Here is a 15,405-nt window from a genome sequence, read left to right as displayed (position 1 = left end):
CTGCGACATCTTTCCGGCAGTTGGTGTAGAAAACGAGAAATTCACACAAAAGTACATCTTGGCTGGTAGCGTGATTTCATAGGAAGAGTTTTTGGCTCACTTTAAGCTTGGATTTTCTAGACGGTGCTTTTGGAATACCCTGGATTTGGTGGGCTTTCAGCTGCACCTCAACAGCCTTTACTTACGGCTCAGTAAGGTAAAACGTCTCCATATGACAGCAAACGCTGCTCAGCTGTAAAAAATAGTTTCTAGCCTCTTACAGAATGAAGCTTGCCAGCTGAATCCTCTCGTTTACCTGCAGAGGATTCACCTGCTGACAACCTCTTGTGATCCGCTCTGCTCAGAGGCAGAGCCTCTTATGGGGAGGAGGAGAGGGGGCAGGGGTTTTCCCATGAGTATCTCGAAGCCTGCCCAGCCCTGCCTGGATGAAAAAGCCTTCAGCAGCCAGAGGAAGGTACTCGCTGAGAGCAATGCGGTTCTTCAGCTGCTTTTTGTCAAGCTTGTTTCATAGGATTTGATAATGTAAGTGACTGGAGTCTTGCTTTACCTGTTCTTTCTGGTACGATTAAAGAACACGTGGAAATTTGGGTGGGGAGTGAGCTGTGTGGCTGGCGCTGCGGTCCTGCAGGGCTGTTCCCAGAGTTGTGTGGGCTCTTACTGCTGTTGGAGGCAAAGGAGCACGTGCTCGTGGGTTGTACCTCTAAATCCAGAGAGCCCACGCACCTGGATTCTGGAGTTTAGAAGCTTGGTGGTCTTGGCACCATTCCACCTGATGGCCTCAACCCTCCACCTTCTCAAGATCCGCTCGGTCCCCTGAAACATGTCCTGGAGCAACTGGGAGCTAGTGGGTGAGCACAGCCTTCCTAGGCACCTGTGAGGCTTCCTTCGCTATCACAACACCCTTTGTGACTCTGTTTTCTGTGGCTCTGCCACGGACAGCAGTCTAGTCCCATGTTGTTTAGTTGAGGTGTTGTTTCTGTGTCGGGGCTGCAGCCATCCGGCCGAGTCGCAGAGCTTTGGGAGCTGCCAAGCATCCTGATGTGATCTGTGCCCTGCCACCGACTCAAACCCTGAGTGAAACCGAGTGGGTGGGAAAGTTGTGGAACAAACGTTATCCCATGCGGAGGAGAACTGCCAAGTGGGGTTTGTTAGCCAACGGCATCAAATTAAGAGTTTAAAATCTTTTTTTCATAAACAGTTTCTTCAAATGACTGGCTTGTTAGATCTGCGTGGAGCTTGCCCTGTTGGATAGCATTTGCACTTTTCATTTGAAGCTGGCTGCACTTGCAAAAGCTTTTCTTTACTTGCAGGGTGACTGCTAACCACTGCCAAGGTTGTATCGACTGCTAAACAATGCTTGGTTTATCAGACAGCACTGCCCACATCTTAAAACTTCCAAGTCTGCTGTTCTGCTAGAAGAAAATAGTGGGGAATGCAGAATTCAGAAATGTGAGGGAGGTAAGACAGAGGCTGGGCAGGTCCTGTTCCTCGCTGTGCTGATGGGTAAAAGTGCCAGAGCCTGGAAACACCCTGCTGGAGGCCAGGAACCTGCCGTGCCGGGGTGATACCAGCGTGGGGATGAGGACTGGAGGCACAGGAGGATGGAAAGTGCTGATCTCAGGGTGAGGCCAGGGCCTGGGGCTGTACAGCCTCGTGTCTCCCCTGTTAAGCACTGATGTCTTGGGGCCCTGCTCTCCCAGCTCATCGCATCCCATCCTGCTCATCCTCAGCCTCAAATCAAGGGAAACAGGAGGAGACAAGGCTGGAACAGGCCTTCGCAGGGGCTCCTTTTTTCACTGTTCTCTATTTCTCCATGCTATTGATTTATTCCTTCAAGATTTAGCTTCCATTTGCTGGGATTTTTTTATTAGTAAAGAGTTTGGGACAGTAAAGAGCCATCTGTATCATCCGTCTCTTCTGAGGCTGTCTCCTGTCCTCCCCTGCCTCATTTTTCAGAAGGCGGTGGGTGTCGTGAGCCTCTGGGTTTGGAACTCGTTACCTGGCTCCCTCTGCCCCTGGTTCTTTAAGATGCATACTCTCTGGTGATAAAAACCCATTACAGCCTGCATGAACGTTGGCTTTGTTATTTATTACTCTCTCCTAAATAATATTCTGAGATTTGGCTGTCCTTCTTGCCACTACTTAGCCTTCTATCCCTCACTCTGAGCAGCTGGGATGCTGCTTTTTGCCTCTTTTTTTCCTGAGCCAAACTTCTTTGCAGGCTATAAAATAATGATTTGACGGGAAGAGCACAGGTGACAGGAAGGCATGGTACCTCGGGCTTGATTTAAAGAAGGGGGAGGCAGCCGCAGCTGAGAAGCGGATTGATGTTAATTGTTCTGTCGGATGATGAGAGCTGGGCCGCTCCCTTAGTGAGGCTGAGCGCCTGGGGTCTGCTGTGCTGGGCACTGTACAAATCACAGATGCAGATCCCATTTCTAAAGGGGCATTCTAATGAGATGACATAAATGAGCTAATTTGTACACGCTTGTGCTCGGAGGGATAAAAGCCAGCCAGACCCCACGGCTTCTGAGTCGAGGGCTGGGGCCAAAGGCTCGGCCAGCAGGGCTTCCCTCCTCGGGCTCTTCGCCCCACAAGCATCTCCTGATAGCAAGCAGCAAATTATTTCAGCTGCTCGTAACTACGTGTGTGAAGCTGCTTCGGGTCAGCTCTTGGCCTTGTGGGTCAATGCTGGCTTCAGAGACCGGTGCTGCAGGAGGGAGAGTCATGTACCGAACAAAGCGCCTGCCTGCGCCTTAAAATCCGCTCAAGGCAGCACGGACTGCAGGGGGAGAGGACGTGGGGACGCTGCCGGACGCTTTCTTGCGTTATTCCTAGGGCATTGCTGCCGTGGTGCTTGGCAGGGCGAGCCCCCAGCCTCTCACCCCACAGCATCACCGTGCACCGAGAGCAGGACTGAGGATGGGGGGGAGGCTGCGGATCGGAGCCGAGGCCAGGGGGAGGCTGCAAATGGGAGCTGCAGCCGGGGAGAAGTGGAAGAGGAGGGTTTTATGAAGCTGGCTGAATTAATCGAATCGATAGTTTTAAGTACTTAATACTTAAAGTGCTTCAAGTGTTGGTTATAAAAGCCTGTGTAAACATAATGTATAAATACTTGGTAATTGACAGCTCGTTCTGGGAAAATACATCTCCTGTAAGTTTTGTGTGTGCATACTGCTTGTTTAGATACATAATCGTAATTTATGTTGTTACAGAGTATTCAGGTATTAATCAACTGTAACAATAATACGCGGAGTTAATGCTGAGTGCATCCCTCCTAGCACCATCTGCTTGGGTAGCAGAAAAGGCAGGCAAATAGCTGGCAAGAGCGATTTTGTGTTTTAGCTGAAAACACAGGAGGAAGCTGAGCTCTGTAATGGACAGAGATAACTCCAATTGAATTAAAATCTGCACATTTTGTGCGTACGCTTACCACCAAATCATAATGACATCACGGTCTCTGCTGAGCTGCTGGATCTGGTGTTTTGAAGTGAACTCGAGTCTTTAAACCTAAGCTGGGTGAAGTGTAAGAAAGTGCATTACAGGAGAAAATCCTCTGTTGCCTGAGGGCTGGTACAGCTCAAGAGCTTTTCCTTTTTTTTTTTGTCTTTGTGATTCCGAGATCTGCTGTTGTAGGATTTTATACAGAACTTCAGGATCAATATTGTTCTGGAAGCAAGTGTCACAGCACGTGTCTGTCAGCACGTGCCCAAGCTGAGTTTAGAGCAGATTTTTATTTGTGCATCTGCTTGGGCTAAACCAGGAGGCGTCAAGAGAAGAACCGCAAACAGGCGGCAGAAGTGTGCGGCCAAAATGAGAGCTGCATCTCTCAGGGCACGAAGCGGAGTCAGGGCTTCCTCGCTTTCCTGGTTTCCGTCCCTGACTTAACTCCCCAAAAGAGCATTTAAGCCTACATTTTAAGTTTTGCCGTCAACTTAGAGAGGTATTTTCAGTCGTGAATGGAAGCTAAGCACCCCTTTAGCTTTGATGGATTTGAATAGAGCTTGGAAATCTCCTTGATCCCTGGGATTTAACCATGAGCTTGAAGTTTAAGTGCACGCTGAGGCTCTGCTTCCACTTAGCTCCTTATCCCAGGAGAACGGTTTTCTTAAATGCCATCTTACCAGTTGAGCCAGGTCTCCAGGTTTCTCCCCATCCCCAGGGTTTTGCTGTGAGAAGCTCTCAAGGCAAGGTGCTGTGATACCTGCCTCTTGTGTTCAGCATCTTTGACAGTCAAAAAGGTGTTAGCTTTTTTTATGAAGATAACCAGCATAAACCAAGAAGATGAAATGTTTTAAAACCCTACCTACACCAGTGTTATGCGTGCTGGCTGATAAATCAGTATCCTTATCATCAACTTTTCATGCATCGCAATGGACTTGGCAAAGATTAGCACAAGATGAAAGCCCTTTATTACCCTCATCTGCAGACTTGTGAACGTTCGCACTCAAGGACAATTTCCCACACCTTATCTGGATGGAGACAGCATTGATTTAGCTTACATTAACCTTTTAAGACCTATCAGATTACACTGGATACATTTCACTTGATAAGAATTTAACTCAAGTTTGGTCTCTGCCATTCTTCTGTGCAGCTGAGTCCTGTAGTATCATATTAATCACGATCAGGCAATCTGCTTCCGAACTTTCGGTGGTGAAGTGTTTTTAATCACAATTTTAGTTCTAAAATTACTGACCAATCCTTCCAGCCACCTCATTCATTTTAAATCAATTGTTCCCAGGAACATTTAGCTTTCTAACAGTGCTGCACAGACTTTCTGTTTCAAGGCTAACTTAAGGACATAATTCTCGGACCATCCTCCTTATGTCCTGCACAACCTCGTTCTCTTTTGTCTCAACTGGTTTCATTTTATCAAGATTCATTCCTTGGCTTTTGGTTTGGGGTCTGGGGAAGAAGTTTTGAAGATGGAACCTCGTGCCAGGTAGCTAATTTCTTTGCACAAAACCTGATCTGGGTCTGCAGATGAACAAAAAGCCCGTGTACCTGCACATCCAGTAGTTTATAAAAACAAATTGGTCTGCATCTTTCTGGTTCTGTGGAGGTCCTTGCACAAATGCAGCCGGCAACTAGAGGCTGTCTGTGTGTGCACCACAAGAAGCATAAGTAAGTAATAGCCAGCAGCAAAATGATGCAAACGGCCAGTGTGCAAGCCCTCCCATGGAGAATGCAGCTTGCATAGCCTCAGGTTGCTTAGAAAAGCATCTTTACTAGTGTCTGAACTGAGATCCCGTCAGAGAGGAATTGCTTAGAAAGGGAAGCAACTGTAGTTTAGTACCAAAACAGTGGCTTCCACGCAGCTTGAGTACCTCCTTCATCGTGCCTGTTTACCATGGATGACCCTGCCTGGGGATGTGCCCTGTACGCTGACACTGCAGCAGACAACTCTGTCGTTACGTCAGTCAGGTAGGAGACCTCTGGTATAAAATGTGCTAGTCCTGTCCAGTACTTGTTAAATCAACGTGTTTAAAACATGGTTTGGTTAACCCTCTGCAGCGTTGTCTGCTCCTTCTGCTATTTCTTTTTCTCAACTTAATAAACCCTGTTAGGGGAGACCTGGACTCGGTGAGGCTGTCAAACTCCAGGGAGTACCATTACGTGACATCTTGTGACATGTATATTACAAGGCTTCTGGAAGGAAGCTCACCTCACTTGGGAGAAGAAATGCTTTTCATACCCCTGGGAACTAATTATGTCAGTTCAGTTGGAAGCAGAGTTCTTGCGCCACACTGTTTTGTCCTTTTCAGTATTTTGCAATTTGATTGATTGCCTATTCTGCTCCTTTCTCACAGATTAGTGAGGCTGTAAATGGAGAGAAAACAGAAGAGGCAGCCCCATAAAAACAACCAAATACTGAAGAGATCAAAGTAGCACAGCACAGGAACATAACTATAAGTCACTGACTACAGGTGGCATTAAAGATGTGGAGGGCTTGTTCTCATGGAGATTGTAATAAGAATAGTAAATGGCAGAGTGCTAATCTTGGCTCAAGATAAAATATTTGCAGTGACTATTGGAAAAACAATGGGGGTATGTTGAGAGGCAGAAAGGGCCGTAAATCTCCTGAGAAACAGTATAGATAATTTTCCTTCAAATAATCTTAATAACTTCTTAAAGGTATCTCCTTTTAATATAATTTGTTGTAATTCCTAAGGGGCGTTGTTGAGGGGAGCAGGTAGGTAACGGTAGGCAAAGTGTGTCAGGATGGGTCACACAGCTCACATCCACACTGCTAAAAGTCTTTCCTCCCAGAAGATAAGGAGCCTTTCCTCCTCGGGAGGAGTCTTGTCCTGTCTGGCTGTCGGGAACAGCCTCTGGACATTGGCCTCGGTGCTCTGTGCCCCAGCATTGCCCCTCAAGCTATGAGCTGCTGGCTCGGGCCAAAACCACAGCAGGGAGCATGCTATGGGCTCGCCACTTTGGATGTTTGTGTCCATGTATAAGTTGATGACTTCTTTAGTGCAGGCATCCGCTTCAAGCTTTGCAGGCATTTTTCACATAGGCACGGCCATTCAGCACCATTGCAGGAGCACATGGGCTTTGTCCCGCTGACAGCCCTCCCATTGCAGGCAGGCGGGCTGGTGTACGCCTTGTGTTGTGAAATCCTGTGGAAAACCGTCCTGGGTTTCTCCCAGTATCCAGGGAAGGAGGAGAGATCTATGGTTAAATAGGTTCTTGATTTACCGAAGTTCTGCAATTTCTAGCCATTGGGAGGACTGGATTGTTCTCACTGGGAGGTGATACGCACCAAGTGCCTCCTGTAAGCGTGGTTACTGTGCCCTTTGGGATAAGTCGTAACTACAGGAATCAAGAGCCTTATTTGTTGAACATGAAACTATTCTTCTTGGACATCCCTGTGGAAGACTGACCAGTAGGGATTTTGAAGCCTTGGGATAAGGTGTGTGCGCCCATAAGAGTCAGTGGAACAGGCAGAGGGCTCACCTCTGTCGGCGTGGAGTCAACCTGCTGAGCTCCGGACACTGCAGGAGGAATCCAGCTGGGATTCTGCCCGGCCATTTAAGCACCCGGATAAATCCTTTCTGGTAGGTGAGGTGGTGGCTGCAGGCTGTAACCTCTCCAACAGCTTGGGCTAGCTTTAGAGGGGGACGTGTCACTGCAGCCTGCTGAGGACAAGCACTGGTCTGTGACAGAGAAATCAGGAATTATTATAAAACTCCACAATTATTGTTGAGATTGAGAAACTGTTCAACCACCTTGCCTGGCTCTTTCTGCTGCCTCAAACTTGGTGCAAGGGCAAATCTAAACCTTTGTATCCAAAACTTCAGTAAAGTGAGAGAAGACGAACAAGAGTGTACTAATCCTTGACTACTAAATTTATGAACTTGCTAGTATTAACCTTTTGTTTTATTGCCTTTATGGCCATACTATAAAATACAGCCCCAGTAAAATATCTGCATATCTGAACTGTGCTGCCCGGAATGGTTTGTCTCCCGAAGATGAAGAGCCCTTCCTCTCGCGGTGAGAATCCCCCAGGGAATTGGGGGGCACCTCTGTGTTCGGAGATGCCTGCAGCCAATACAGATGAGAAGGGTGATTGCAGGCTTCTGTGGCTCAAAATGTAGTTTCTTCTTGTGGGCTGTGAGGGCTTGGCTGTGCTGCAGGCTGTTGGGGTTGGGGTGTGCTCTTGGCTCTCATCGACACGTAATCAAGTAGCCTGTAAGTGGTCTGAAGGCTGTGGGGGGTGACTGTTGAGACCTAACGGAGGTTGGAAGGGAAGTGGATTTGAATCGTGCCATTTGGCAGGCTCTGTGTGGTTTTTATGCTTGCATGTCTGAAGCCGAAGAGTAAGATGTAGGAAAAACCATCTGTGGTTGGACTTGGAGCTGCGGGCCGTCTGCTGCCTGCAGAGGGCCTGGGTCTGCAAGAGCTGTGCGTGTTAATGGGGTGGCAGAGTGGGATGTAAGCGCAGAAGGTAGTGCCTCAGCTTGGCAAAGGGTGAATTTTGGTTTCATGTCTCTGGTGTGTTGCTGCTGATGACCAGCATTGTGTTAGTGCTGAGAAGCCCCATTACAGACAAGGTTGTCCTTGCTCCCGGACTCATGAGCGTGTTGAGCCCCTACAACAGAGGGCAGGCCTCAGCATGTGCAAACCAAGTCCTGCTGCTTTGTGTCCCAGCCAGCTGCGCAGTGCCCTCCAGAGCCCTCGATCCTGAGATGATATTGCTGGGTTTGTATCCAAACCCCAGAGATGATGGCAGCACATGTAGGGGTCTGTCCACATCACCACTGATACCCAGTAGAGCTCTGGTAGTTACAAGGACACACTTGAACTGAATCAGAAACCCTCTGGGGAAAAAAGAAGTCTGTGTTCTCAGCTGAAGAGCCACGAGTTGTTTAATTAAGCCTTTTAGTCAAAGAGAACAGAAAGAGGCCCTAAGTTTGCTGTGCCGTTTAAAGGAGCGTGCAGGTGGGCCCACAAACCACGTACCCGAGCAGTTCTGGCAATGCGTGGCCTGCTCCAGGTGCTGCACCTGCCTTGCGTCCTGCTCTGCCAGCAGCCCGTGCTTCGCGTAGTCACGAGGCTGCACACCTCGCTCAGCAGAAGCGCTTCCTGGGATATTTCTGTGCCTCTTCAAAACTGGGATGGGCTTCCCCCCAAGGTGCTGTCCCATCTCTTCGGGCACCGTCGCTGCTAACGGGTCTGCTGGGCTAGCGGTGGCCGTGGAGCTGGCTGCTGGCGTGAGGTGGCACTAACAAGGCTGAAACGTCGCAGAGCAGCTCAATTTCTGTGTTTTGCCGTATCTCTAATGCTATTTTACAGTGATGAGCTCGTTATAGAAAATGAGCTGTTGCAGTACCCATCATCACAGCTTATGGTTAAGCAGAAAATAGGCCCTTTTTTTTTGACAGCTTTTGGACATAATGGGGAATTCATACCTTCACCGGATATGATAAATTTGCAAGGGAAATTATAAGGCAACATGGGTATTGCGTTATTTCGTGGAGCTGACGGGAGCACTTTGCAAGTACATTCAACAACTCCAGTCGTGTTGATTAGCACTGATGGCAGCGTATCTAACGGCCTCATCAGAATTGCTTGTACACCGATTGTCCTACTGGAGTAGTTATCTAGGAGCTTAAACAGCGATGATAGCATCTATTCTGCAAGCACCTGGCCATGTGTGAGTAAATATAGCAGCACTGAATGCTCGAGGTACTGTAAGCGGCAGGCTGAGTCTGCTGGGATCCCTGGAATCGGGGTCTGGGCATCCTGAGGGCAGTGGCACTTGGAGCGTGGTCCAAAGCCCCCTTGGGGCTGCCAAGGGGTGGGAGGAATCACGTTGGTGTTAGCAGTTGTCCTTCTGGCCCTTGTTGGCGAGGGGCTTGGCATTGCATATGCAGGCTTAGGACATCATCGTTCTGGCAATCAGCTAGCAAAGGAGACCCAGCAATCCTCAGGTTTGTGCTTTCAGAGCACGAACACTCACGACACACAGCTCTGAGCTGTGTCCAGCAAGACGAGTGTTGCTGTCAGGTTTTGGAGGTAAGCTCTGGTCTTTGTTGCCTTCCTGCTTGTATTGTGTGTGTCCCTGAGCAGCAGCGGAACGACTGACAGGTGAAGTTGGTTCATGCGGTGCCACACAGCATCAGCCAGTTCTCTGGATTCAAACAGGGCACCCAGACATGCAGTCTCCTTACCCCCTGCAAATGTGGGAGCTTTAGGATAAGGTCGGCAGGAGGCTTATTGTGGTAACAAAAACCCGGGGCTTTCATCTCAAATTCAGTGTGCTAGGTCACGCAATCACAGAATGGTTGAGGTCGGAGACTTCTGGAGATCATCTAGTCCAGTCCCTGTGCCAAGCAGGGTCACCTACAGCGCGTTGCACAGGTTGCATCCAGGCAGGTTTCGAATATCTCCAAAGGAGACTCCATAGGTCTATGCTGCAGAGACAGGGCACGGGATGTAATAGGATGTGGTTTAGTGCCCTCTTCCTCCAGCCTTAGTGGCATCATTTTCCAAAGGGATTTGGCTCTCTGGGAGCCTTTGAAGAATGTTTTCCGTGTCTCCGGTAAGATCCTCCACATTAAACCATTCTTAGTCATTGTCAGTTCACCACTTGAAGCTGGTGCTCCATTTATTTCTTCTTGGAAGCCTGCATAGCACTCACAAAACCCAGCCTGGCCGGCTCGGTTGCCACGTGCTGGGGTTCGGTGAGCGCAGTGCCGTGAGTTAGGGATGGCGCTGCGACTCCTGACACGTCCGTCCCTTCCTGCTACATCTCCTTCCCGAGCCGTCGATACCTGTCTGGGGGCTGGCAGAGCTCTGCACAGCCTCTGTTTGGGGACGGTGGGAAAGCAAGTCGATTGCTCCTCATCCACCACCAGCCAGTAAGCGTCCTGTGGCCAATTCCAGTAACTTCTTGGTGTCCTGGCTGACCTAAAGGACGCATCAATGTAGGGGCCCCGGGTTCCCTCGCTGCCTTTGCTCTCTGCTGAGGGGCCACGGGCAGATTCCTCCCCTCCCTCTTTCTTGGCTTCTCTGGGCTCTGGAAGCAGAGAATATACATCGGAGTGCCTTTGGGGACCAAGCGATGAGCAGCACAAACAAGAGCCGGGCTCCTCTGCTGAGGCTCTGTATTGATGTATCTGAATTCACAGCGATTCCTCTGCATTGACTTGGGGCCCTTTTCTTGCTCTCTATTTCTATTTGGCCTTTTTTAACTTGGGAAAGAGCATATCTAACTTCGAAAGCTGCAGGGCTGTTCTTTTTAACCCATGATGAAGCATGCTGATTTCCTGATTTGTATCAACAGTTGGGCAATTTGGGGGGTAGAAGAAGGAAACTGGGAATAACTATAGTGTTGTTGTACATGATGTGACCCCTCCCTTGTCTTCATGTAATTTTCATGCAGTGCTGGCTATCGGTGTCAGCTCTATGTCTCTATAGACAATATCATGCTATATGCAGTGATTTTAAAACCAATTGTAATAAGCCCTTCCCCATGAATCCTGAAGGTTTCTAGGCTTGGACCTGAAAACCAGAGGGGTAATAGGGTTGCTGCAAGGGTCTGAATCTCTTAGGGTCTCAGAGCTATGGACCATCTGAAAACGACTGCTCCTGCCCAGCTGCGGGGTTGGGCAGGTGAGCCCTGACGCAGTGGCAGGGTTCAGATACAGATCGATATGTGCAGATGACAAGATGGGGAAGGCAGCGGATGGCTGGAAAGAGGAGGCAGAGCATCATGCTGCACGGCCCGCAGCAGTAGCGTCCTTAGCTTTAAAGCTCAATGGTGTTTGATTAGCCCACACCTGCCTGCTCCTCCAAGGCTGGGAGCAGGAAAAATGATCTCCCCTGATATGCAAATTTGGATGCAGTTGAGGAGAGAAGGAAGTAAATTTGGAAATCAGGCACCAATTTCTTGACAGAGGTTTGACTGATTTCCCTTCTCTCCAGCTGGCTCAGAAAAGGCTGTGTGAGAGGATTGAGGATTTCTTTCTCTTTGTACCATCTTAATGGGAGGGGAGGGAAGCGCGTGGCTTCTGTGGACCACACTGTACTTGAGCAGTCAGGCATTTTCCAACACATCTGCCAAACTGTAGCACCAAATGTTTTGAAGTGAGTTCTTCAAGTATTGTACCATTTTCATCAGGAAGGCTCCCCAGATGCAGAGCCGTGTGATTTGGAGTAGGAGCACTTCCCAAAATAGCTTATAACAGGTCACTTTGCCTTGGATTGAGTTAAAATCCCAGCGAACTTGAGTTGCTCTGGTGTAAGTGCTAATCACTGGACTCTTTTATTCTGTGCTAGAAATGAGACTCAAAAAATCTTATCTGGTGGGGCCAGAGGGGGAACGTGGCATGAAACTGCAGCAGTGTTGAAAAGCAAGAACTGTCTTGTACTAATGCAGTTCCCTTTGCTGAAGGGTGTCTTTCCTGGTTTAAAATTCTCAGTCTTCAATTAAAATCAAAGTTGGGCAAGTAGGTAATTGCTCTGTAGAATAGATATTTTCACCCAGTTTAGGAAAAACAGCTGATACTGCTGCTCCTAATGGAAATACCAAGTTGTCTGAGAAAAGCTGCATTTTTGGCATTCCTGCCCCTGGACTAAAAGCCTGAGCAACCAGGTTGGGACTGTGCTTTTGTTAAAGTGCTGTGCCTGGGCTTAACAGACCTAAAAGGTTTTGGGAGGTGGTGATGGAATACTTGCTGTCCTTAAAAATCAATAGTAAGGATCTTGTCATCACCTGCTGTGGAAGTGGAGTTATTTTAACCTGTTGAGCTTCCAAACACCATTGTAGCTTTTTTCTAAATAGGGATTGGTCTTTCTAAAGCTTTTTGTCATTGAAGTCAGAACAGTCCTAGCTTGTCTCATATCAAAAAGGGGAAACAGGCCTAAAATATTAGATTGGATGGTAATAAGAAATGGCTATAAATTTGATTTGTAATACCATCCAAAGCACTCCTCAGGCTTTCTCATTTTTGATCCAATGCGCCAAGCTGATACTGGTGTTCTGTGTTCCAGGTGGATTGATGAGTTCCCAGACCAGCCAAAGACATCCTGCGATTCGGGGGAGCAAGACAGGTGCGCCTTCCCTAATGAGCCAGGCCAGATGGAGTGGCTGTCGGGCCAATGCTCCCCCCGAAGTGCAAAAATGTACCTCTTATGCCAAGGAGCCTTGGTGCCAAATGGAAGGGGAGGGAAGAGAAGAGCACGCGACTGCGAGCTGAAAGAGGAGCTGTTAGCCACCTCGCCGCACTTGTTGTTGACTTTGAACTCCTCCACCTAAGGCCGGCTGATGAGCTGTGGGCTTCCCCGAGGACGTGGAGAGAGGTGCTTGGTCTGCCGTGATCTGTCCCTGGCCCAGAAGGACACTTGGATGACTGGAGCGTGCCAGAGCCAGGTGAATGATGGCCAGGACTTCCCAGGCTAAGAGGCTGCTGGCAGACACTGAGCTGCTGCTCTCGGCTTCCTGCGGCCTGCACCTGCCTGGCTAATTGCTCCTGGGTGGAAGATGTGCCTTGTTTAGAGTGCAAGCGGTGGAGTCAGGAGCTCAAGGCAAAGTGCAACACAACAAAACCAATGTAAAAAAGAACTGTAAGGATGTGCTCGCACGGGCAGATCTCTTAACGCTACGGTTAACGATAGGCTGAGACCTACGCTGTGTAGGCAGGATGCAGGAAAAGGCCACCGTCTGCAGGAACAGTGGGATGTTTGTCAGCCCAGGGACGCAGCAGGACGATCTTCTTCCCGCAAAACTCAGCAAACAGTAAGTTGACATCAAACATAGATTTTTAGAGGGAACATAAGTATTGGTGATATTGGACTAAATTCTACTGTCTTGCCTCTTTTTAAAGTAAGGGAAAAGTTTCTGGAAATATGGACATACTGTTTTTTCATTGTAACATCTTGATTATTTTTCTAATCGAACTCAATTTAAGGCAGTAAAGGCTTTGATTGGTGCGGGGAGCGCCGTGTCTGTCTCAGTGGGTCTGCAATTTTTGCTTGCTTTCTGGCTGTTTGGTTGCTTTTCATTCAGTCTCAGTTTAAATGAATAAATCTCTGCAGAGTTGGCTCATAGTGATAGGCTTCAACGCAGCTGTACTGCAAGGAAAGAAATGGAGGGAGAGGGAAAAAGTCTCGCAGCCCTGGCACTAACTTTGCTAAACTGAAGTGTTGCAGGGGTGGGAATGCATCCTGGGGTTTGGCAGCGGCGTTGGCTCGTGCTGGCTCAGAGCATGCGTGATTATGGCCTCAGTCTGCTCGTGCTCCATCTGTAAAACACCATGGAATAATGGCATTTGCAGGCATCGCTTGGGATAGGCACATGCTTCTGAGCACTGGAGCTGTGGAAGAGTGTGCTGTGCATGCACCCTGTGAGCCGTCCCTCCCTCACCTCCTGCCCAGCTCCTCGTCCCCGTGGTGCTGTCCCAGCTCCCACCAAGACCCCGGGGAAATCAGAGTGTTTCCTTTGTGTGCAGTACTGAAAATGTGGTTACTGTAATATTTCTTATCTGAATACAATTTGCTTTTAGAAATAATCATTTACATTAACAAATATTAAGATGATATACCTAGGGAATGCTCAGAAGTTCTGTGAGCCAATGTAAACATTGTGATTTTGGAGAATCAAGTCATAAAAATGTATAGATTTTCTTTGCTTTTTTCCTCTTCAGAGTAAGAGTCTTGGAAATCTTTAAAACTGCTGTGGGATGGGAAACCCACTTTCCAATCATCAATTTCTTCCAATTCCAATGGAAGCAGTGCTCCTTAATAGTAAGCTGGGAGGGCTAGTATTCATTAACAAGGCTTCAAAACCTCATCTCTGTGGTAGATAAATGATGTATGTATTTTGAGAAGTGTTAATACACTGACTTGACTTAACATTTTTTTCCCCCTTTTCAACCTCTGTGAAAGATAACATCCAGCTGGGGATCTGATAATTAGCCCCAAAGGGCCACATGTACAATTTTATTTCAAAGGGGGACTTTCATGCTGGAAAAGGATATTGATAAAAACAAGGAAAAAGGCTGCTGCTTCAAAAAGAAGCCTCTAAGTGCTGTGTGTGTGTGCTTCCTGTTGCATGCAGACTTCCCTTCTGCAGTTCTGCCCTTTTGGGGACCATTCGGCAAAACAGAAAAAATTGATGTAGGCCAGAATGCCCTGAATAATTTATTGTCTACAGAAAGGCAAAGAAGAAAAAACACTAGTTGTTTGAACACCAAGTCTGGATCGGGTAATCAAAGGCCTCTCTACCTGGTCCCAAGCTGCTGATGTTCGCTGCTGCCTTTATGAAAAAGCTCGGTGGTTGAACTCTTTCGCAAATTACGCAGATCAAAAGAGCAGAGCTAACGGGGAAGTAGGGAGCGGCAGGGGATGCAGAGAGCTCGGCCGTAAGGGGTAGCGGAGGGGGACAGGCTCTGCTCAGAGGCAGATCCGCACTCAGAGCCGGCAAGTGAGAGACCAGCTAATTGAAAACACGCGTCGTCTTCTGAAAGGATGTTAATTGGTATGTAACGTGTGATAGGCAGTGCTGTGCAGCTGTGTGGGTGTGGGGAGGAAATACCCGAATGATCCTTGCAAGGTTATTGTATTAATAAGCTTTCACATTTATTGCCTCTGTTATTTAGAGTTAATTACATGGACGCCTAAATGTATCTCTTTTAAATCTCAATTAATGTCCTTTACAATCAAGTCATATTTAATTAACATACCGGGCTGATTAAATGTAAAGAGAGTGCTCATTTTGCTCAAAGTGCTCCCTGTCCCCCCCTGTTACACAAGGAGGGGAAGGAAAATGCCTCTGACAGGACTGCGCCCGCCGGCCTCGCAGCTCTTCCAGCTATGCCAGATGGGCCGGGGAGGCTGCAGCGTGGTGGCAAAGGCACCGACACGTGTGTCGGCATGTAGGGGTGCAGCCTGGGGAAG

At 48.3% G+C, this 15,405-nt stretch overlaps 1 protein-coding gene across 5 annotated transcripts in view; it reads left to right on the top strand.

Moving 5' to 3' along the window:
* The first annotated feature begins 287 nt into the window (after nucleotides 1–287).
* Nucleotides 288–15,405, top strand: part of LOC308182319 (uncharacterized protein) — a 238,935-nt gene continuing 223,817 nt past the window's right edge. For 3 of the 5 annotated variants that reach the window (XR_013941754.1, XR_013941755.1, XR_013941756.1), the window contains exons 1-2: nucleotides 288–522; nucleotides 12,502–13,246. The gene's annotated coding sequence lies outside the window, so the exon portion shown is untranslated. The remainder of the gene's footprint in view (nucleotides 523–12,501; nucleotides 13,247–15,405) is intronic. The other 2 variants (XR_013941757.1, XR_013941753.1) reach the window with 2 other exon arrangements.

The sequence above is a fragment of the Anser brachyrhynchus genome (assembly GCF_964034855.1).
Source record: "Anser brachyrhynchus genome assembly, chromosome: 24".
Lineage (NCBI taxonomy): Eukaryota > Metazoa > Chordata > Aves > Anseriformes > Anatidae > Anser > Anser brachyrhynchus.
This window is presented reverse-complemented; position numbering and strand designations above follow the sequence as displayed.